Here is a 22,506-nt window from a genome sequence, read left to right as displayed (position 1 = left end):
CAGGCTTTGCCTGGGACGGGGAGCCTGGGCCACTGGGCAGGCAGGAGCCCTGCCAAAGGCTCCTCCTGGCCTTGTCTCCCTGCCCTCCTGGGGGCTTTCCAGCTTGCACTTGTTTCACTTTCTCTTTCTTCTGTGCAGGGCTGTGCTGGAAGGGTTGCAACATCCTCTATCAATTATTTACACTATTTGCATGGAAATCATAACAAAATATATATTCTTTTTAATATTAGGGTTAATTTTTTTAAATACTACTGAAGCCACGCTGGTGCTGCATTAAACTAGTTGGTGATACTCTTTTAAATGCCCTTTCTAAATACTTTTTAAGAGGGGAATTGCATTAACCTCTCAGCAGCAGCTTCCCTGCTTACACACAGCAAAAGCCACTGCCAGCCTGAACCTGCCGGGTCAGGAGCAGAAGGGTGACCCCTGCAGCTCCCATCACCCTGATCCCCTGGCACCTGCAGCCTCCAGCTGACTTGATTTGCCAATGGTTCCCTGGTGGGGAAGATGAGTTGGGGAAGAGCTGCCTGGAGTGTTTGGTCATGGTATGAGTGCTTCCCAGACAGGTGCTTCTTTGCTTGCCTTTGGTTGTACCTATTTTAGGGTAATTAATAACAGAGAGCTCCTGAGCAACCCAAATTTAGACACTCTTTGGAAATCCAGATTAAAAAATTCTGGGAAGAGTTTGTGTTTTTGTGTTTTTTTTTTTTCCTTCTACCCACTACAGCAGAGGTTGCAGGATCTCAAGTCAGGATGGGGGTTTGCCACTGTGCCCTGCTTGGTCCCTGCTCTGGTTGCAACCTCCAGGTTTGGCAGCTTTACCACTTCCCTGGGAAGCCTGTCCCAATGCTTGATAAAATGTTAATTAATGTTTTACTGCATTTTTTTTCTCTTTCCCCATAACTTTAAGGTTTCAGCACACTACCAGCAGAAACTTGATGAATCTTCATGATAAGAAGATTCCCAAAATTTATAGGGCTCTGCTGGCTTTTGGTCTTAGTGTTGACTACTCCAGCAAGTCACTTGGAATTTTATAAAATAGTCATTCTACAACAGATTGAAAGAAATAGATTATATATTGTTACATGGTCTGAGGGTCTGTCCCTGCCAGGGTTCTCCCAGGCTTTAGTCTCTCTGCCAAGGCTTCTGGGTGCAGGACCCGTGGCCAGGAGCCTAAAACCTCAACCCTCAAAGTTAAGGGGAATTTCTAAAAGGGAAGGTGTGGGGTCCGTGTCTCACCCAGCCAGGGTGAGAGGGAGCACAGGGACAGGGATGTAGGTTCTGCCCTCTGACCCAGAACCCTCTGCCTCGCTCCTTCTGTGTCCCCTGGGGTGCTGCAAGTAATAGGAGCTGCACGAGGTGGTGACAAGTCCCCAGGATTCCGGATATTTGATCCAAGGAAATCACCAGTCGGCCAGGAAATGTCAAGATTACGTCACATGCATAATCTTTTAAAGCCCTGAAAAGGAACTTGTTAAAATCTGTGTCTCTGCAGTGTGATCCCAGTTCCTTTCATTTTTGCTTTGCTCTTCCACTTTACGGGAACAGGCAGGCAAATCCTCCTCCCAGATATCATTTTACTTTTCCCTCCCCTTGACTTACAGCACTGTTGTTTGCTACAGCCTTGCCACTCACTGAGCTGGAGGAGGAAGTCCTCACTTTGCTGGGCCACCAAAGGGAAGATTTGTGATGCCCAGGGCCTGTGGGGATACAGCTACAGCCCAGCCTGTCTGCTCTGGGAAAGAAGGGAGAGGAGGTGGGAGTGGAGTTGCCATCCCTTCCCCTTGTGCTTGCTCGTGTTCTGGGTGGGCAGCCCAACAGCACTGCAGGGAGGTGCCAAAACTTCACAGAGCAAAACTGCACCTCGTTATTCCACCGATCCTGCAAAACTATTAAGAAGAATCCAGCAGAGTATGTGACACACACATGTTTAATTTCTTTTACAGTTTCTGTTTTGATATATGCTCAATGTGTTTTCATAAAACAAAGATTTATTGGAACCTGGGATTTTATGACTTTAAGGTTTGCTTGAGTCCAGATTGTGAGTTTCTCCTTTTAAAAGAGGAGGGGAAGGTTTAAAAGAGCCCATCTGCCTATGGCACTTATGAAACCCTAGGCCAAGGATGACACCTTTTCCCTTAACTTCTACTATAATGTCAAACCAAAATTTACCATCAAATATTATGCCTTCCATATGCAATGCCCTGCTGTACATTTAGATCACAGCAATTGTGTTGGGCTTCTCTCTTTCAAGTTTTTATCTGTGCCATAAGGAAGTCAGGACTCAGTGTAGGGTCCAAGGAGGAGCAGCAAGGCAGGAAAAACCCAAACCATACATAATTAATGACAATGTGCCTTCACTTGTGCTCTTGATTTTTCTTGTAAAAGCACAGCGATGCCCTTGCTGCCTGCAAGGCTGAGGAAAGCAGTGTATTTTTAAAACACAGTGCCAGTGTCAGACAGCTCCAAGTGCTCTGGTAGGAAACAACCAGCATCCAAGGAAGCAGAGCCTGAGTCCAGCTCTCCAGTTACCACAACATAAGTAAACAAACAAGTTTATCACAAGTAATGAGGGCATTGTGCCAGCTTCAGTTAAAATAATGAAATAAATAAAAAAGAAATCAATCCCAAACCAACAAATCATTACAGCATGAGGAAAGTCCTGAATGAAATTGATTGTTCGTGCCAACACCAGAAATATATCTTGTCATAAACTCGGGCCTCCACATCTGCTTCAGCACCAGCGGATTCTTTATAAACAGCCTCTTTAATTTTATCTAACAGCCTGTTAGCAGACATGGAGTCCAAAAATACATCTCCTTTTCTTCCTCGCACTATCCTGAGCTTGGCAGGGCACCAAACATGAGGTTCAGCTCGTAATTCAAAAAAGCCCTTCTTTAAGCATTGACTGAGCTTGATTTAATAAAAATCCTGTCCAGCTTCCTCCGGGCAGCCCTAATGGGATGCAGAGCCTGGTGCTTCTCAGGGGCTGCTCCAGACCTGCTGTGTGTTGGCCAGTGAGATTTTTTTGTGGTGAAACAATATTGCTCTGTGGTGGAGTTGGAGAACCGGCTGGTGTTCTCCAGAATGTCTCCCCCGAGGGGTGCACAGCTTCACTTTCAGCTATGCCACCCTCTGAAAATGGAAGTGAGCAGGCAGCACCATAAAACAGAGCTGGGCCACAGCACGGGATGTCCTGGTGTCCCTGGTAGCCCCGGGGATGCTCCAGTGCCGCTGATACCCAGCCCCCCTCCCACTGGCCCTGCCTTCCCCAGGGGAAGGAGAGAAAAGCATCAAAGACCCTAAAGCGACTTCCAACCCCTGAGTTCTCCTGGGGGGAGATCTATCCATTGTGTCTCCAGAGTGGCACTGCCAAGCACTTGTAGGTGCTGCTGAAGGAAAGATTGGGCATTCACTGAAATAGAGGGGGTGTTGCACTGGGGCTGGTTCCCAGATGGAAGCCCTGACACCAGAAGCAGGACAACCACCTTCACACTTCCTGATGCTGGTGTCCCCAAGCACAACACTGATTTTCTGGCTGCTGATTGCCTGGGAAAGCTGGAAGGGACACTGGCTGACTTTTAATGCCAGGACAAGAGTGGCTGACGTCACCTTAGAAGATTAAACACATTCCTGCTGCGAGGACTGCACCAAATTACAGACCCAGATTTCCCAAGAAATTGGTGTGAGAAACACTGTACAGCCCCACATACACTGCAACACAGGAGCTCATTAGCTGGATAGTTAAAAATGTTAATAATTATCCCACTTGACAAACCAAGGTATGTATTTCAAGCCTCAAAGTTTGTTGTGCTAAAGAAATATTAATGGCCTGCCATGTCATGATGTCCAGGGGAAAAGGATGTTTTGTAGTTTCTCCTCATGGCTCAGTTGTTTATTTAAATTACTTGGAAACTAAACCAGCAACAAACATAACCACTGCTGCTGTGAGGTGTGGTTAAACAATAAGTAGATTTTATTTAGCATTACATCAAAGGATGAAGTGGAGTGAAATAAAAGAAAGGGAAATTTCTTGAGTGGTCAACAAGCCAGATCCTAATGCCAAGACATGGAGGAGGATCAACAGAAATCCTGCAGAGCCCATCACGTCACTTGGTCATGCTGACAGAGGCAAATAAATGAGCAGCACAGGTGTCAACAAAAGGGAACTACTACATTTGGCAAAGGATGCTGCAGGTCTGTAGTGATGGAGGGGCTCTGTTGGCCGGTGTGGGGGATGTTGGTGGCACCCTGGGGTTTTTCATCACCTCCTGGGAGGGATTTTCTGACCAGTCCTTGTGGTTGTGCCAGGGAGGCTTGAGAGCCTTGTGCTGCTCAGCTGCCAATTCTCAGCAGCACCTGACCCAACAATAGGGAGGAATCCACTTTTTGCTGGGGGGCTTGTGATCCCTCAGGTGCCAAATTTCACTCTACAAAGAGCACAAGCATTCATCCAGTGGTACTTTACTGATCTGAGCATGGCTGATGCCTTTCAGCTGAATTTCAGCTGAATATTCAAGAGAAACAGATCGAAGGCAGACGATTGAACAGGAAAAGCGGGTTTAGCTGCCCAGCTGTGAGCTGCAGTGCCCTAATCCTTCCCCTTATGTGCTACAACAGGGTGTAATTCAATCCTAAATTACTGAAAATCTTGATGTTTTGTAAATACATATCAGAAGGTATTTTATTTATACAACCATCTACTCGTTAGCAGTATCAAAATACTTGCAATACTGTGCACGCTTTGCAGGAGTTCTTGTCGGAGCTACATTTCACAGCTCACATAGCCCCAGCTGAGAGGTACATATAGGTCTTCCTGGCATCTCTTTTTTTGTCCAGTCCTATGACTGGTGGGGTCAAATAGAAAAGCCACATCTGAGTGAAGAGGCCTAGAGGGATATGGTGGGCAGAGGAGCAGGACGTGGGCAAGCGCAGGCACCTCTACTCAAATGGTGGCTCTGCCATCTTTAGAGACTTCCCAAAGCTGGCTTGATGGATCTCTGGGAAACCCAATCCCTCTCCAAAGTCCCTTCAGCCTTGCTTACTCTCCCTGGAGCTTGCAGGTAGTGACAGTCATGATCCAAGCATTCTGTGCAGGTTGCTCCTAAAAGCTTCTAAAATCTTTCTCCCAGTGAAGGCTGGAGGAGCTGATGCTGAAGTAGGAAGGAGGAGAAGTAGGAGGCTTGAAAAGGTAACACCAGGGCTGAAATTTCCAAAGAAGTGTGAAGGAACTGGATGCCTTAATTTAAACAATCAGTCTTGGCTGTTAATGGAGCGTGCCGTAAAACTGCATTTTCTTTACCTATTCAAGAAGAATTAGAAGGAGAGACCTCTTAATGTTAAACAGGAGAAAACTTTTTGGCTGTGAAGGCTGTTCTTCCACACAGGAAGGTTGCTGGCAGAAAATGACAGCTTGTGGACAAACAGAGTCAGTGGCTGCAACAGCAAAAGAGTGGAGGAAGGGAAACGCAGCCTCAGATGAAAATGAGGCTGTAAATAGAGAAAAAACCAGTCTGAGGGGTCCATATGTTTCATGGACTCACTTCCCTCCTTTTCTAGCATTTTGCTGAGCACTATAGCAATATTCAAGCCATTATTACATTAAGAAGTCTTTCAGCTTTTCTGCCTGAAAAAATACTCGTCACTTGTAAATTGAAGGCATCACTCTCTTATCTGGTCTGCAGCCAGAAGGGCTGGAAGCAATAGAAGAAGTGTGAACTTTCTCCTTCATCTCAGAGAACATTAACTTCAAAGCCAAGCCATAAACTTTCAGATGTAATGACTATTTGTCCAAAAGAGAAACACATCAGCTTGATCAATGAGTGAAAGGTATAAAACACAGAGATTACATTTGCTAAACACTTGGGAAAAATGTGTGGTTATGCTTGGGTGTGGGGAGAGGGGAGTTATTGCTGAGTTGTTAGGGCAGGCAGGCCCAAGGGGCAGTGTGAGGATTGTTGTGGGTGGTTGTAGGTCCAGCAGTGGGTGGTTTCTGTCCCAGGGGAGGCTGGGCTGCCATGTCAGAGTATGCTCCAGTGCGCCCTTGAGTGCAGACCTTCATCGCTGAGTGGGGACCTTGTCGCTGTGTTGGCAGCCACTCTACTCTGCTTTTCCAATAAACCGTGGGAGAAAACATTTCTCCTTTCAGCTGCTCAAACAAAGCATTCAGGACCACCAGCACTTCTTCCTGTGTCCTTGCTCCAGCTGTGTGAATGCTGACTGGAGAAAAACCCCCCGTGGGTGGACTGCCTTGTCCCCTGAGCATCACTGAGCTCCAGGATACAGGGTCCAGCAGTGCTAACACTGCCAGGCAGGTGTGCTCAGAGACTTCAGACACCTTTGGTAAGGCTCCCCACATCCTTCTTCCTATTTTTTAAACATGCTTTCCATTTTTCTGATGAAAGCTCCATGGAAATAGAGAGTAACAATATATTTTTGTTTCCATGGTTTAGAGGGACAAAAAATTTATATTATGTGACTTTTTTTCTGAGGATAACCATTGCCCTTCATGAAAACATCCCTTCTCCCCTCACCCATCCCTTCACCCCAACCCTCATTAGGGCTTCCAGGAGGAGTCTGGACCCCATCCCTCTCCCTGGGCAGTGGGTGTGTGATCCTTGTGCATGGTACAGGTGCTCAGAGAGGACGTTTTGTAGTGTTAATCAACTCTTTGGTGAAAGTATTTTTAGAAGGAGTAATTGGGAGAACTTGCTGCTGGGCACTGGCTTTTTCTTGCTGGGGCTCCAGGGCTGGGGAATGAGGTCCAGACCTGTGTGATTCCTGTCTGAGGATGGAGAGGAAGAAGTGCTAGAATATGAAGAGGGATTTTGAAAGGTCTGTAACATCTTCTGCCAACATCTTTTTTGGATCAGCCCTGCGCGAACAAGTGAGAGCCCGGAAGAGCCATGTCATCCTTGAGGACAGCTGGGCTTGCTGGGGGGCAGCTCCATTTGGGATGGGAGGCAGAAGGTTGCTGCCTCTGCTGGGGGGAAAAAGAGGTGTTGGTGGGGGTGCTGTCTCCAAAGGCTTCCACAGCATTCTGCTTTCCCCCTGTGCTGTGCTTGCCTGTCCCCTAACTCCTCTGTGAGGTGCCAAAATGCCTCTATAGGGAACCAGAGAGCAAACCTGAGCCCTTCTTGCTCACCACACATTTTTGTGTCCCCAGATTCCTGTTGGAGTGAATGAAGTTGGAGGGGTCTACTCAGGTTCCCGACCATACAGGTGGTGTTGGAAGGAGATGGTGGCTCTGCTCTTGAAATTTCTACCTGCCCCTAGATGTGCCCTCGCCTCCAGAAGGTGAGTTTTCCTCTCCAGGCTGTCCCCTCTACCCTCTTGAATTCTAAACTGAGCTCCTCCCAGCATCCTAGGCAACAAGCCAAGAGGATGGCCATGAAATGCTGGAGCTGGGGGTGTGGGTGGCGGTTGAAATGACATTCTGGTAATGTAAAGAACAACTGCATGCTGAATCCAGCTGGTCACCCTCCTCCTCATGGCATATCACCTGCCCCACCTTCTTCCCAGTGGAGACTCCACAAACAAGGGCAGGTAATAGTGGGTAGAGGTGGGGCAAGAGGAGCAACAGGAGGGCAGTTAAGTCATTAGTTTTAAGGGGCAGCTGGCTTTACCCAGGTAAAACCAGTGCAATGCCAGCAGGCTCCACACTCAGCAGATCCCCAAAGGTATTGGTGAAGCAGTGCTTAGCCTCCTTTGCAACACCTCTGCTTGAGGGAGGCAGCTGGATGCTGGGCTCCTTTTCCACTGTGGAGCTGTACCTGTGCTTTATAGGCGTGTTGTGTATTTAGGTCTGATCTCTGCCAAGGAAACCGCTGTAGCAATCCCTTTTATGTGCCTGGAGTCCCATTTCCTACCCCCACTGGATCATGTCCTGGGCTTCAAAGCACATGGGGAGCAGTGACCTGTTTTATTGCATGGTCGTAAAGCAATGGCCCTTCTCTGCTCCTGAATATGAATAATAAATAGCATGTATGAATAATAAGTAGTAGTGATATTGTTATATTTTTATATGGAGGCCTGCCAGAGGCTCTTTTGGAGTATGAGACTAGAGATTTAGTCCGAGAAAAAGGAAGCAGAAAACAAGAATCCTGACAGTTTTCTACCTGGCTGTGCAGCTGCGCTGAGAGAGGTGCCCTGCAGATCAAAGGGAACCCGCTTCCGTTCTCCCCAGGTGCTGCAATGCTTCCCCTATTAGAGCAGATATTGGTTAGCAGGCAGCAGTGCTATGAACAGCACAAATGTGCACTTTGCTCTCCAGAGGTTATGGCAGCCAGAAGGATGCCAGATTAGATTTAGGAAAGCACATATGGATGTATTGCCTTCTTCAGCCTTGCACCATTCCTTAAAATCCTCCATTGCTCTGGAGGAAGACAGAAAGCACGGCTGTGGACAATCACAGCTGTTGAAGCATTATTGCAATTGCTGTCCCAGAGCTGCTTAGTGCTTCTGATAATCCTTGAGACCTGCAGTGAGTCACTACAGGATGAAGGGAGAGCATTTTGGGGCAGGGATACAGCACAGGAAAAACTCCATAGAAATATTAAAAAAAAAACCAAAAACCACCTCCAGTTTACATTTCACTGAGGGGAAAGATGCTCTGAGGCAGCACCAGCACAAGTTCAGACTGAAGCCCAGACTTCCTGCTTTGGGATTCCAGGTGTTTGGAGAGTGTCGCTGACACCATGTCTTCCCCTGAAGGCTGAGATGCCACTGTAGCTCATCTCTTAACCCAGCCACTGGCCAGAACTACAGCTCCAGTCCACTGACAGTGAATCCCACCAGTTCACCTCACATGTTCACAGGGAGGTAAACAGGAAGGCGACAGGAGTGAAGTCTCATTTCAGTGTTGGGATCTCTTCCTTTCTCTCAGTGCTTCAGCAAAACCTCCCTCTGAGCCCCATACACTGCGTAACAGATGGCACATCTGTTTCTATTTCCAGGGTGATCTCACTAATCACTTTTTAAGAATCCAGCATCCAGGGTTAATCAACACTTGCTGAATTACAGCAAAGGTTCCTACAGCAGTGGAAAAATCCTGTGCAACTCCCTTTCCTCAAGTTATCCTCTTGGATAGTGGGGTTTATCCTCTGCCTGAATTCTACCCAAATCCTCATGATCCCTGCAAAGCCAAGGCCTCTTTCCAAAGAGCTTCTGCCTGTCGGGGCCTTTGTCTATTTGACAAGGCAGATCTTCCAATAGTTGATTTTCTGTGTGGCAATCAAGCTAAAGGCTAAAAAAGCATGATACAGGTCAACCTCAAAAACCCTCATGGGAATGGAAAGGGAGATTCCTAAGGAAATTTTGTCCTCAGCCACAAGGCCTATGAAGAGAAGCAATCACCTACTGCAATCCACTGCCTACAACACAGCCTCGGAGCACACAGGATGCAAGTTCAAACCCCTTCTGTTTCTCATATGGAAAATATTTTTAAAAAGCTTTCCTGGAAGCAATATCACACCCAGTGTGCCAGGCAGCACCAGAGGAACATGAGATGGAGCACAAAGAGGCAGGAGACTGGCTGTGCCTTGCTGTGCCTACCCTGCTCAGCACAAAGGCCAGGACAGGGCTCACAGGCAATGTGCCTAGAGCTTGCTTCCCAAGGAGAACATTTACCTTGGCAACTGCTTCTTGGAGTGATCCACACCAAAGGCTCAGAGTTAGCAGAGAGCCCAGCAGACAATGAGCACAAATCCAGGGCTGGAGTCCATCTCTTCTTTGCTGGCAATGTAGCTAGGGCTGTCAGATGTGCATACAATGTCAGACACAGCTCCCCAGCTGACTCTGGGTCCTCATCCTTGATTGTTCCCGTGGTGTTGGTCAGCAGATGCCTATGCTGTCCTCTGGACCGGGACAAGCAGCTCCCTCCAGCCACCAGGCAGTGCTGCTCTGGCCATGGATTATCCTGGGACAATTTTCAAGAGCCACATAAACAAGCTCTTTCTCATTTCCTTCAGGATGTTCCTCCAGCATGGTCCCACCAGCCTTTCCATCCTCCAGCTCTCCAGAACGTTCTCATGCCTCAGTTCAGGCCACACTACACACCCTATGGAATTGAGCACTGGTGAGCTATAGCATCATATTCCTGGGCATTTTAAGCTGGGATTAAAAAAAAACCACCAAACTTAAAAAATACTGGTTTGCTCCTAGGTCCATAGGCCCAACACACAGGGCCAAGCTAAGCTGGAGTCAAGCGCCATGCTATGCTGTCAAATTCAGCCTCTTTTTTGTTGGCTGGCCTGAGCAGCCAATGCTGCTCTGAAACAACTGCTCTTGTCCACTGCCTACCAGATCCCAGGCCTGCTCTTTGGGGCAGGCAGTTTAGTCCTGCTGATATTCCTGCTCTATCTGGTCCAATAAACAGTGTAAATAATTCTACCCTGAGCAAGAGGATTAGGAGAGCCCCGTTGCAGGCTGTCCTGTGGTTTGGCCACGCTCTGAAGACACAGCATGTCGGGTAAATCCTCACTCCAGCTGAGGTTTCCTTTTGAGATCAGCTTAAAAAAAAAAAAAAAAAAAAAAAAAAAAAAAGTAAAAAGAACCTCAAACCAACAAAGCAAGCCATTTTTATGTTTCTAATTTTTGGGGCTAATTCTGATGAATGGTTGCACACCAATTGGCAGATAGCTTTGGTCAATCAGAAACTGTGCTTTTCAGTGAGTAAGCTGTTCTTCAGACATCATTGGCTCTACTTGTACCCCCTTCCCACTGCCACAGGAGAGGGAAGGGATACAGCCGGTACTGCTTCATGTGTGATCCTTGATGCCCTGGCTCTAACATAGCCACCAGATGGTCTTGCCCTCTGCCTGCTCTTCTGCTTGGAGACATTAAGGACCTTCAGCAGTTACCATCTCTCACCCTGGGCAGCTTCTTCCTCAGCTGCACCTCTCCCACTGCTGTCAGAATGGCCATGGTGAGCCTGTCAAGACTTGCTCACCTAATTTCCGTATTGAGCATTTTTAGCTACTATCATTGGTATTTTTATGTCCTCCTTTCAGGACACACATCTTTATGAGCCCATCAGGTTATGCCATCTGCTGACAGTTAGAATGTAAATACCTTCAGACAGGTACATGCACAACAATGGTAATGTTTGTTACCAGAACATGGCAGTGGGCTCTACAGATGGCATAGCTGACAATGGCCACAAGCCATTGTCATAGCATCATAGAATGGCTTGAGTTGGAAGGGACCTTAAAGATCATTTAGTTCCAATCCCCCCATCGTGGGCATGGATGCCAGCCACTAGATCAGGCTGCTCATAGAGCTGGGGTGTCCTCTGAGGACAAACCACTTGGCCCTGATTTTTTGCCACCTCCATCACCATATGCACCAGCATCTCCCAGAGCCCACTGGAGCCATGACAGGCTGGTTAAAGGGTGGCTGGGGTGCTTTTAGGGTGAGCACAGCCAGTGGGGGTGACAGCCACATGTTTGTCAGGGTGCTTCTTTTAAAGCTGATTTATTTTAGCAGGACTTTTACAGAGTGTAGCTGGCAGTGGCAGCCAGCAGACATGGCAGTGTCCAGGCTCTGGTTAGAGACTGACAAGGAAACTCTGGGGCTGGCAACAGGCTCCTGGAAGCCTTTGGGGACCACCTGGTTAACCCTGCTTTAACTGACCTTGCTCAAGTAGAGGGCTTGGCCTAGGTGATCTCCAGTGGTGCCTTTCAACCTCAGCCTTTCAGTGAGACTTATTTAAACCTCTGACATAAAGCACAGATTGGATATTCAGGTGTATATATTCAAGTATTCCATAATTCTCAACTCAGTACAGGAAATTTGGCTTTCAAATCCAACAGCACATTGAACCTTTACCAGGCTGTAAGGCCAGAGTTTCATGAGAGTTTTAACAACCTAACAAACCAAGGAAGTACAAAACATGCCATGCAAGTCAGATGTTTCGATGCAACAACCATATGATCCAAAGTTTCTCAAACAAAACCATTTGCTGTCAAGACAGAGTGGAGCCAAATCAGTGTGATTCAAGGTTTTAGAGTCAATTTTGTAAAATGTCAGAAGGAGTTACTTAGTGCCACCCAGTGTTGGCAGCTAGAAAAAGGAAGGTTAAATATGGTTACAACTGGGTGTAGCCCAGTGAAACAGGAAAAAAAAAAACCCAGCTCTTGCTTTCTGTATCAGGAGTGAGTAATGTCACAGAAGCTGGGTAGCACTAGCATTCAGGGCTATGTGTCCCAGAGCTGAAATGAAGTTTAGCCATCTTGTTTAAAAAAAAAACCCAAAAACCTCTACTTTTTATATTTACTTTTCAAAGCAGGTAATCAGTTTGAGATGCAGATGGTCTCTTGTCACGAGACTCACTACCATAGTCTGACATCTGCCTAGTGAGAAAGTTGCACTGACTTTTCTGGTCAGATGTTCAGGAATTTAGATGAGACACAACTATATAAAATGTGACTCTTTCCTAGAATAAATAGAGTACAGTTAAACATGACTCTTTTCCCCCTTCTTGCCTTTGTCTCAGGTGCTGCATATGAATTGTCTTTTTCTTGAAGCCTTTAAAATTACACAGGATCTCATGTATATCAGGCATAGAAATACTGTCCCAGTTATCATTTCTGGATGGCTGAAGAATTGCATGTCTGCTTTTGCCCCTCCATGGACTGTAGAAAATCACAGAATGGTTTGGGTCGGAAGGAGCTTTAAAGACCCTCCAGTTCCAACTCTCCTGCCATGAGCAGAGTCACCTTCCACTAGACCAGATTGCTCAAAGCCCCATCCAACCTGGCCTGGAACACTTCCATGTAAAGTTAGAACGTCACGGTCCCATTTAACAGATGTGGAAAGTGAGATGCGAGCTGGCATTCCCATCCTCATCACAGCCCCATCCCAGGAGAGCTGGGGCCTGGCCAAGATGGGATGAAGGAGATCTGGAGCCAAGAACCCAAGTGGGAAAGAGAGGATGGGGAAAGCAAGGCCCGAAGATGCCCCAAAACCACCAGTTGCTGGCAGGGTGAGGCCATCCCAGGGTTGTGGCTTCAGCTGTAGTGGCACAGAGACCCTCCTTCTACCATTTTGGGCTCATTCACTCTCCTCTGAAGTAGTCTCGCTGTCCAGAGGGAAAATTAAGACAACAGAGGTTTGAGTGGTTCTCTGCTGGTTCTTTATTTCATCCCGAGAAGATGAGGGTTAAGGGGAGACTGACACAGGAGTTTATCTCAGATTGATACAACAAAAAAGCAACAGTGAAATGAAGAGTGGCTGCCCTCTGAAACAACCTCACTTCCATGAGTTGCCATGCTGGTGATCCATGCTTCTGGGTGTGAGGACAGGCATTTTTACCTTTTTCTCCTACTCATGGAGCCATCTATCTCCCAGTCACACAGCCTATCCCTAGGATTTGTGCTTTTTCACTTTCTCACTTACCTTTCACTGACCGCTGGGAAACAGGCCAGGCAGTATGGCCACAGGTCATGAGCCAAAAACTCCTCTTCTGGGGCCAACACACTTGGGGTGGTCTTTTCTCACCAGTCCCATGAGGCTCCTGGAGGACCTGGGTGCTGGGCTAGCTCTGCTGGCTTTTGTTGGAAGACCTCCACAATCCCTAATTGCATCTGCATTTCTCGCTAGGGCCCTACATGTCCTAAGTGCTCTCCAGGCTCTCCACAGCTAGGAGAATCTCAGTCTTCCTCCCACAGGGCTCACAGTTTAAATCCCAAGCTGGGAAATCATTAATTCCTGTGATGGCTGCTCAGCCTTTGCCTCAAGAATTCATCAAAAAGAGAATTTTCTCCAAGAGGGCCACAAGACACAGTGTGCACACAAAAAGTTGGAAGAGGAAGGAGACCAGACAAATACAGCATTCTTGAAAAAAAAAAAAAAGAAAGAAAGAAAGAAAGAAAGAAAGAAAGAAAGAAAGAAAGAAAGAAAGAAAGAAAGAAAGAAAGAAAGAAAGAAAGAAAGAAAGAAAGAAAGAAAGAAAGAAAGAAAGAAAGAAAGAAAGAAAGAAAGAAAGAAAGAAAGAAAGAAAGAAAGAAAGAAAGAAAGAAAGAAAGAAAGAAAGAAAGAAAGAAAGAAAGAAAGAGAGTATCTGTGTGCGTCCCTTCAGTTAGGAAGGTTTACAAAGTAGCTTCACAATGAGAAACAGTGCTTGCTCCAGAGGTTTTACAGTCCCAGCAATCAGAACGAAATAGCAGGAAGGGGAAAGGCAGAAGCAGGAGACCTGTGATTCCCTGCCTTACACGGAGCAACTGTGCTCGGTTTGCAGGTCCAAGGCATTTTTAAGCCTATAAATAAACTGGGGACGTTAATGAAGCCATTAATCTCCGCTGGCCGCCGTCCCAGCTATTTTCAGTGGCGAGGTTACCTTGCCTCTCCCAGCAGAAGTAGGTCTCGAGGGGAGGGTCGGGCGAGCAGCAGGGACGGATGCCGTGTGCCCGGGGCCACCGCCCTGGGCGGGAGGACACTGCCACCGTCCTTGGCAGCCCACCAGGAGGAGGTGTCCCAAGCGCCAGCCCTCCTGGCTCCCAGCCTGCAGGGAAACACACGAAAACAGACGTCAGATAATAAACAACGAGAAAAGGCAGAGTGCTGCCGGCTGCAGAGGGAGGCTGGTGACTGCGCCTGCCTGCAGCCCTTAGGGCAGAGATGCCTTCTTCGTCTCCTACAAGGAGATACCCCCGATGGAGACCCTCTGCTCCTCTGGAGCTGCCGGGAGCCTGCTCCCCCACCTCTGCCTTTCCGAGGACAGAAAGTGGCAGAGCTCGGAGTTACAGAGTAGAGGGGGAGCGTGGAAGGGGCAGGCCAGGGCATCCCAGCACACTGGAATAGGGCAGGGAATGGCCGGGGTGCAGAGGCCTGTGGAGAACAAGGCCCGCCCCGAGACAGCTTCCTCACAGCAATAGTCAGTGCTTCCCTCGCAGGCAGAGGGGGAGAAGAGCTCCCTTTCTTTTCCACCCAGGAGGAGCAGGAATGTCATGCACTTGGATGGTAAAAGCTGCTTTTTCTTCTTCCTACTGTGAGGAGAGAAGCCCCAGGACAGGATCTGCTTGGGAAAAGAGCAGCCCAGCATTTGCCCTCAGCGCTCACATGGCACCCAGAGCTGGTTTGCCTGTGGACAGTGTAGCCCTGAGGAACATCTTACAAAGGCACCTCTTACAAATGCTTGCCTCATCTTACAAAGCATACCATGCTTTTGTTTATTTTACTATTTCTTTCACAATATGCCAGGAAGAAATTTATTCCTAGCAGTAAATGAGGTTCACACTCACTGAAAACTGGTGCCTTTGAAAACCACATCTACACATTGTTTTCCTTTGACCTGCCTCCTCAGATATCCAAGGTGGTCAGATACCACCACACAGGGTTAGAGAAATTAATGTTCCTGTACCACCAGAAAGCACTGTCCAGCATTTTCTTTTATATTCTGCATCTCAAGATGTTGAGACATTTGCCAATAATATTACAAAAGAATTGTTCACATGCTGGTCCCAGGTGACATTTGGCTACTGCAGCTATTAAGACTTATTCTCCCAAAGCATTCAGTGGCACAGGACTTTCCCCCCAGTTTTCACAGAAAATACACACTGTTTTCTGTTCTTTGTGTTGCTTAGTAATGTTTCCTTAATTCTTAATATCTATAGTAGCCTGACTTCCAGTTGCTCATAATGTACCATCTAGAATGAATTAAGAGAAATTTGGATGTTTTTCTTATCTTCTTACAATGATATTTTGGGGCCAGAGGCAGAAATTTCTCTGTGGAAGACCCACCCCACTTGACATGGCTTGCAGCTCACAAACAATACAACCTGTTCACTCTCAGGAACTGCTAAGAAATGCATTTCATTTACTTGAGTTTTGCTATTGTGTCTCAACTATATCCAATGGACAATCTGAAGGTGCTACTTATGCTACAGCTTCCCTGCTGCAGTTCTGTCTGGCCTCTTTTAGGGATCATGCAGGATATGACCATTTGGAGGTCTCTGGAGGCCTGGGTGGCTTGTGCATGGCAAAGTTTGGTCCTGCCTACAGCCACTTTGGCAAGCAGAAACACACCTGGATCCTGCACTGTGCACTGGCTCTGTGAAGCGGGGCTATGGTCTCCCATATCAGTGGCAATCTGAGACACCAACCCCAGTGACAATTGACAGGACATTTCTTTCCTACTTTAACGAGTCTACGCAGTGTTAAGCCATGTTTTGCAAAGCTGTCATAAAGGCTCCTGACTGATCCCTACTGCCTGTAACTGGTACTTTTGGGAGCCCATCAGCCCCATGGCCCTCTTGAGATTGTGCTCTTCCAAACCTGCTGATGAAGGGCAGCAGGGAGCAGGCACTGCAGTGATTCTTTGGCTCCACAGAAGTGTCTGTTGGTCACACCCCGAGCAGCTTTGTCAGACTTGGTGCAGTTGTTATTAACTCCTAATCTCTACTTGTGGACTTTTCTGGGTAGTTGCTAGGATGAGAATTTTCTTTATCAGTGGAATTTCATCAGTTGGGTTTGCTTGCCATCCACTAGCTTGTCAAATTCAGAGATACAGCCATCTAAATCTTATTGGCATAAACTGCAGCAACATCACTCTCAGGAGGAAAGGTGGGGGGGGGGAATATCCCCTCAAAGGTATTCTGTGTCTGGAGAAACTACATGCCCAATAAGAAACCACCTTGCAACTGCAATCTTGCAAAAGACACACAGAGATACTCCAGATAGACTTAACATTCACCTTGACAAAATAATCAGCTTGTCAAGCAAAGGAAGTCATTGTGGCCAGAGTGGTCATGGAAGGTAACTAATACTCTCCCCCTTCAGCATCAGTCAAATAAGGATTTAAAACATTACAGGAGAGGAGATCTGAAATGTTGGAGAAGAAAACATATACATAGGAGTGAAAACAGCAGCATGTGATGGCCAAAAATGGAAAATAAATTCTAGAAATGTTTCATATTGACCCAAATAAATAACAACCTCAAATGAAGTGGTTTCGGCTTGTTTCATACGGTAAAGATATAGGCTAACCTGGCCTCAGGCTAGTAATTTGCTTTCCCTAGAACAAAACAAAAGGCATCTGTTTATCTGTTCATCTGGCTATGAAAATGTCCTTGTCAGATGTCAGCTGAGCTCTCTCTGGCCAGGTCACCTATCTTCTCCCAGCTTCAGAGGAGACCCATAAAGCGTGGGTCTCAAACATGACAGCAAACATGACACATCTGTGCATCCTGAGCAGTTATCCCTTCTCTTTCCTGAGCTGTCCGAGTTGTCTCAGAAAGCACAGACCTTCCCTATGCCTGGAAAATCCTGCTATAGAAAAATGTCATTGCTAGTAGTAGTGATAATGGCAGACATCCCTGTAGCCCCCTGAACCCTCCCAGGGTTACATTAAAGTGCCTTTCATGACAATACCAGGCACAAGAATTCCTTCTTGTTGACCTTGCTGCTCACCCACCCCAGAGCATGGCTCCTGCAGGCACAGTCCTTCCTGGCACCAGGAGGGAAGTGCCGAGGACCAGCACCCAGAATGACCCAGTCATAAATAAAATCCAGTGAAAACTTGTTGCTGCTTAGAAATAATCACCAGACAAAGAAAAGACCCAACTCAGAGAATTCCCTGCTTAGCATACCAATGATTAGGTGATGCACCACAACTCAGAGGTAGGAGGGAGCAGCTAGGGCAGGAGTGGGCATTGCTGCCAAAGATTAGCTTCAAACTAAAGCCAGTGTTCCCACATTTCCACAAAGATGGAGGGAAGGGTGACAGCATCTCAGAAGGGCAATAGCTGAGTGAGGTGGAGCTGAGCCCTGCACCAAGGCTTGAGTGAACCACACATGCAACCTCTGACTGACAGCACTGGTGTCTCCAGGGAGGCCTGAGGACTCACATCGATCTGCACATTTGGGAGAGCAAGAAAACTTGTGATTTATCAGGTCAGTCACAGAAATATGAAAATCTGTATTGTTAATGACTCTTATGTTATGGGGAAAAGAGTCCTGGTGTCTTTCCTCTGGGATGCTCAGGTATGTGGCAGTGGAAGCCCATTGTTGCCTTCTGTAGGACCAGGACAATGCTGTGCTGGCAGGCAGGAGAATGATGTGGCTCCTCTGGACCCAAGTGATCACTGAGCAGGACACAAGAACACTGGAAATGCCCCCAGCTACACAAACGTGATATTCCATCGTGCTGCTGAGGCAGCAGAGCCTCCTCCTGCTGCTGCTCTGAGCAGGCTGCGTTCGCTGGTTTGGGTTTCTCAGAGTGCTGTGATGGTTGTGAGATTCAGTCTCTAATTAGGTCCCTGTAGTGGTGAGATTGCTTCCTTTATAATCACTCAGTGGGAACTGGTACTTTATCCTCTGCACTCAAATTTTTATGTCTTTCACCCTCATTTTCTCTCCAATGCCCAGAGTCTCCAGTCCACTGGATGACAGCTGCAAAAGCCTCTGACATTCACTTTAAGGACGATTCTTTTCAGCTGCTTCACATTTCCTTTTGACAAGCTCTTCCAGTGATATTTACTGCAACTAATGAATTAACTCACAGCTGGACCACTTGCTAGTCTTTTCAGACCAGAGCTGTTTTAAATCTTGATTAGCTGTTATGATTTGTAAATCTCACAGGACTGCTAAGTCCAAGCTTTCCTGTCTCACACTGTGATCAGGAGACTGTTCTCAGTCATGCAGAGCAGCAATACACAGGCATTAAGCATTCAGAGGGACTCTACCTCTGCAGCAGGTAGCAAAAAGTGCATTATCCACAGGAAACAGTTCAATTCACAAGGAAAGTTATTTGGATAACTCGTAGTGTGCCGGTTTTGCATGGCCTGGTTTTTGGTAGCAGGGGGGCCACAGAGATGGCTTCTGTGAGAAGCTGCTGAAAGCTTCCACCGTGTCCAGCAGAGCCAATGGCTGATGGCTCTGGGGATGGACATGCTGCTGGCCAAGCCTGGGCCAATTAGGAAGGCTGGTAATGCCTCTGTAATAACAGATTTAAGGAGAAAATCAAAACAAAGTGAGGTCTGTGTGCAGTGTTAATTCCAGCTAGAGAAGAGAAGGAGGTGAGAATGTGTGAGGGAAACAACATGGAGACACCATGGTCAGTGGAGAAGGAAGGGAGGAGGTACTCCAGGCACCAGAGCCAAGATTCCTCTGCAAGCTGTAGGGAAGGCATGGTGAGGCAGTTGCTCCTCTGTAGCCCATGGGAATCCAGGGGAGATGCAGAGATCCACCCACAGCCCGTGGGGGAGGTGCCCATGCTGGAGTGGGTGGATGCCTGGAGGAGGCTGTGGTCCAGTGGGAGACGCAGTGGAGAGAGCAGGCCCCTGCTTCCAGGCTGGACCGGCCTGTCCTTGGAGGACTGCACCCTGTGGAAGGGTGACCCACACTGCAGCAGTTTTGGGAGGACTGTGTGCCCATGGGAGGGACTCACAGTGCAGCAGTTTTGGGAGAACTGCTGCTCGTGAGATTGGAAACACACTGGAGAAATTCATGGAGAACTGTCTCCCACAGGAAGGGACCCCATGGCATAGCAGGGAATGGACTCCTCTCCCTGAGCAGTGGAAGAAAATCTTGGGTGGTGAACTGATCAAACCCCCATGCCCTGTCTCCCTGCACTGTCAGTGGAAAGGAGGGAGGGGGTTGGGGAAGAAAAGGTGTTTTAAGGGATTATTTTACTTCTCATTATCCTCCTCTGACTATGTTAGTAATAAATTCACTTTGCACTTCCAAGTTGTCTGTTTTGCCCTTGGAGTGTTTTCTCCTGGTCCTTATCTCAACTTATGAACCCTTCATTTAACTTTTCTCTCTTCTGCCCAGCTGTGGCAGGGGAGGATGAGTGAACCCAGCTTTTGTGGGTGCCTGGTGTCTGGCACTGTCAAACCACAACAGTTTTTGATGGAGAATGCAGGCACTGACAAGGACTTTGAGATAAGGATATTAATTGGGAGAAATATTGGGCAAAACAATTATTAAACCATGTTATGAAGTAGAGTGACAGTGGGGAGTTTGCATTGTAGTGAAGGAATTGTAGTGAAGGCTCTAGGATGGGTTTTGTGTAGTTTGTCCGTTTTTGTTCTGTATTGTGATGATGTTATTTTTGGATCTGGTGGGGGCAACTTTTTTTTCCCTTTTTTTTTCTGTTTAGTTTAGTTGTTTTTGTTGTTCTAAGTAAAGATTGTATGTTGAATGTGGATGATTTTTTTACTGCAGGCTTCCACAGTTGTCACCAATCCTTATAAAAGTTGCCTGATACTGTTAATATTATTAGCCAATACCACTGTTATTCTATGGAATTCATGGAATTTGTCATCATCCTAGTGCAAGAGAAAAAACCTTCAAGTAAGGAGCTATTAAAATGTGCCCTGAGGCATCCAGTTCCAAAGGAAGGGTGTAAGGAGGGATTTGGGCAAGTTCCTAGGGGGGTTATCATCTCCCATTGCCTGGGACTTTTCTCCTGACCAGGCAAACCCCCCTAACAAACTGGCCCCTGAACTGATAGAAGGGAACCATTATGTCTGCTGAAGCCCTGCTGCCCAGAGGTGTCCGACATCGCTTGCTGATGGGAATTAGAGTCTGACTTTTCCCTTTGCTTATGCATGCACAGGTTCTTGCTTATTTCTTTTCTTTCACTGTAATAAAACTGCCTTATCTCACCTGCTGGTTGCTCTCCATCTTATTGTCTCCCCTGTCCCATTGGCTTAGTGGACACCTGGCTCCCAGCCAGGGTCAACCCACTACAGATAGTTGGAAAAGAGAAGGCCTTATTATTTTAAGCATGTGTGAAAAAATATGCAATGCGGCGTATACTGCATTTCACAAGCATCTTGCACAAGTGATATTACACAAATGCACCTTTCTCCACATTATTTTGCAGATCCTCTTTTCTGTTTCTAGCTTTTGAGCACAACCTGAGCAACGAAAAACAGGCAAACATTTCAGATTAGGATCCTTCCTTGAGTTCCTAAATAAAATTAGTCTGATTTGTATAGATTCTGCTCTCTCAAGTCCAACGACACTTACAGGGTCAGCAAGTCAGGTCATTTGTATTTTGGCAACTAACTGCGCATTTAGGCATCTAAATTTTCACTGATTTGAATTTCAACTCTAAAATTCTGGCCTGGAGGTAAGCATCAAACTGGAATTTGTAGCCCAGGCGCTGGGAATACACCAGTCATGAAGTTGCCTAAGTTCAGGATGAAAAATCAACGTGCATGGAGGATTTTCACTTATCAGAAGACTTACAGCAAAACAGGAAGTTATTAATATCAGAGCCTGAACTGACTTGAGAGTCAGACAATATCAAACAGAAGGTGTCTCCCCTTTTTCCTGTTTATCTCTTGCTAGCTCAGAAGACAGGGGAGATGAAGAGGCAAAGAGTTTCATAATTTGGTGCTACAAGGCAGTGAAATTGAACTGGCAGGCTGTACATCATTACACAAAGTATATGGCATCACTTTCCTCAAGTCTTTAAAGCTTTTGCTGTACTTTTAAACAAACAGGGAAGCTATTTTGAAATTATGGGGTGGAACATGACAAAATAATGCAGTGCAATGGCATGCAGGAGTTTAGACAAAGTGAGCAATAAATGAAACTAGAGGGGAGGGTAATATGCTGCCTTGGTATAGTTATCTTAGGAAAACACTAGAACTAAAGAACTTTCTCTTGAGAAAGTGTCATTTGATTTTTAAATAACACAGGTCATTAGGACTACAGTTTCACATCATGTCTTCATGATGGTTTATCAAAGCAAGATCAAGTTACTGGCAGGGTCCTGGGAGGAAGCTCCAGGGTAAAGGAAAAATAATGTACAGAGCAGCTTACCACCACACAGTGCAGAAATGAGCCAAAATTCCTCGACTCAAGGCCCAGCCTCATCACATCAGCACAGCACACACTGGACTGCATTCAGCTCTCTGTTTTCACTGCTGCCCACCGAAGTGTTTTCTTTCAAACAAGGACAATTTAAAAAATGCCCTTTCTAAAAGGGAACTGGACACAGTCCCTCCTTGAAAGACAAGATTGAGCAGGAAGCCCTGCACTGAGAACTAGCAAGGTCAAAAATGGAGTGCCAGCCTGTTGGGATGTGGGGTCATTGGCTGTCTGAGCTCTCCTGTGTTTTGTCAGCCACTGTGGAGGTGACAGGGCCAGGGAGCTGCCTCCCTGGCCTCCATGTTTGTGGAGAATTTATTAAAAGACTCATGCTGGGCACAGAAAAACTGAGCAGGCAAAAGGCAAACCCCAAGAATATTTATTTGTTTTGACTTATGATTGGGCAGATCATACTTCCTAGTGTAACTTGGCTGTTCTCTAGAACACAAAACACTGTAAGTAGGTGTAAGATCCCTGGGAAAGGTTTCCTTTCTTTTTGAGAAATAGGAGATTTCATGTGAGGATTCGTTCACTGGGCGCTTTCACTTTTTCAGTTATCTAGAGATTTGGGCCTCTTTCTTTTTTTTTCCCATTCTGTCTTGCTGAGCCCCTCACAGCCACATGAAATAAATTCCTGGAAGGAGATCGCTCCCAGAGAGCCTTACACCCCTCAATTTACACTGA

General features: G+C 46.7%; 1 long non-coding RNA gene across 2 annotated transcripts in view; it reads right to left on the bottom strand.

The window, feature by feature from the left end:
• Window positions 1-731: 731 nt before the first annotated feature.
• Window positions 732-22,506, bottom strand: part of LOC119697498 — a 71,071-nt gene continuing 49,296 nt past the window's right edge. For both annotated transcript variants that reach the window (XR_005255855.1, XR_005255857.1), the window contains 3 exons: window positions 14,336-14,500; window positions 9,628-10,057; window positions 732-5,302 (listed from right to left, as the gene is read on the bottom strand). This is a non-coding gene — a long non-coding RNA (uncharacterized LOC119697498). The remainder of the gene's footprint in view (window positions 5,303-9,627; window positions 10,058-14,335; window positions 14,501-22,506) is intronic.

This window comes from Motacilla alba, chromosome 1 (genome assembly GCF_015832195.1).
Source record: "Motacilla alba alba isolate MOTALB_02 chromosome 1, Motacilla_alba_V1.0_pri, whole genome shotgun sequence".
Lineage (NCBI taxonomy): Eukaryota > Metazoa > Chordata > Aves > Passeriformes > Motacillidae > Motacilla > Motacilla alba.
The sequence above is the reverse complement of the archived record's forward strand: the minus strand, read 5'-3'. Positions and strand labels throughout refer to the sequence as shown.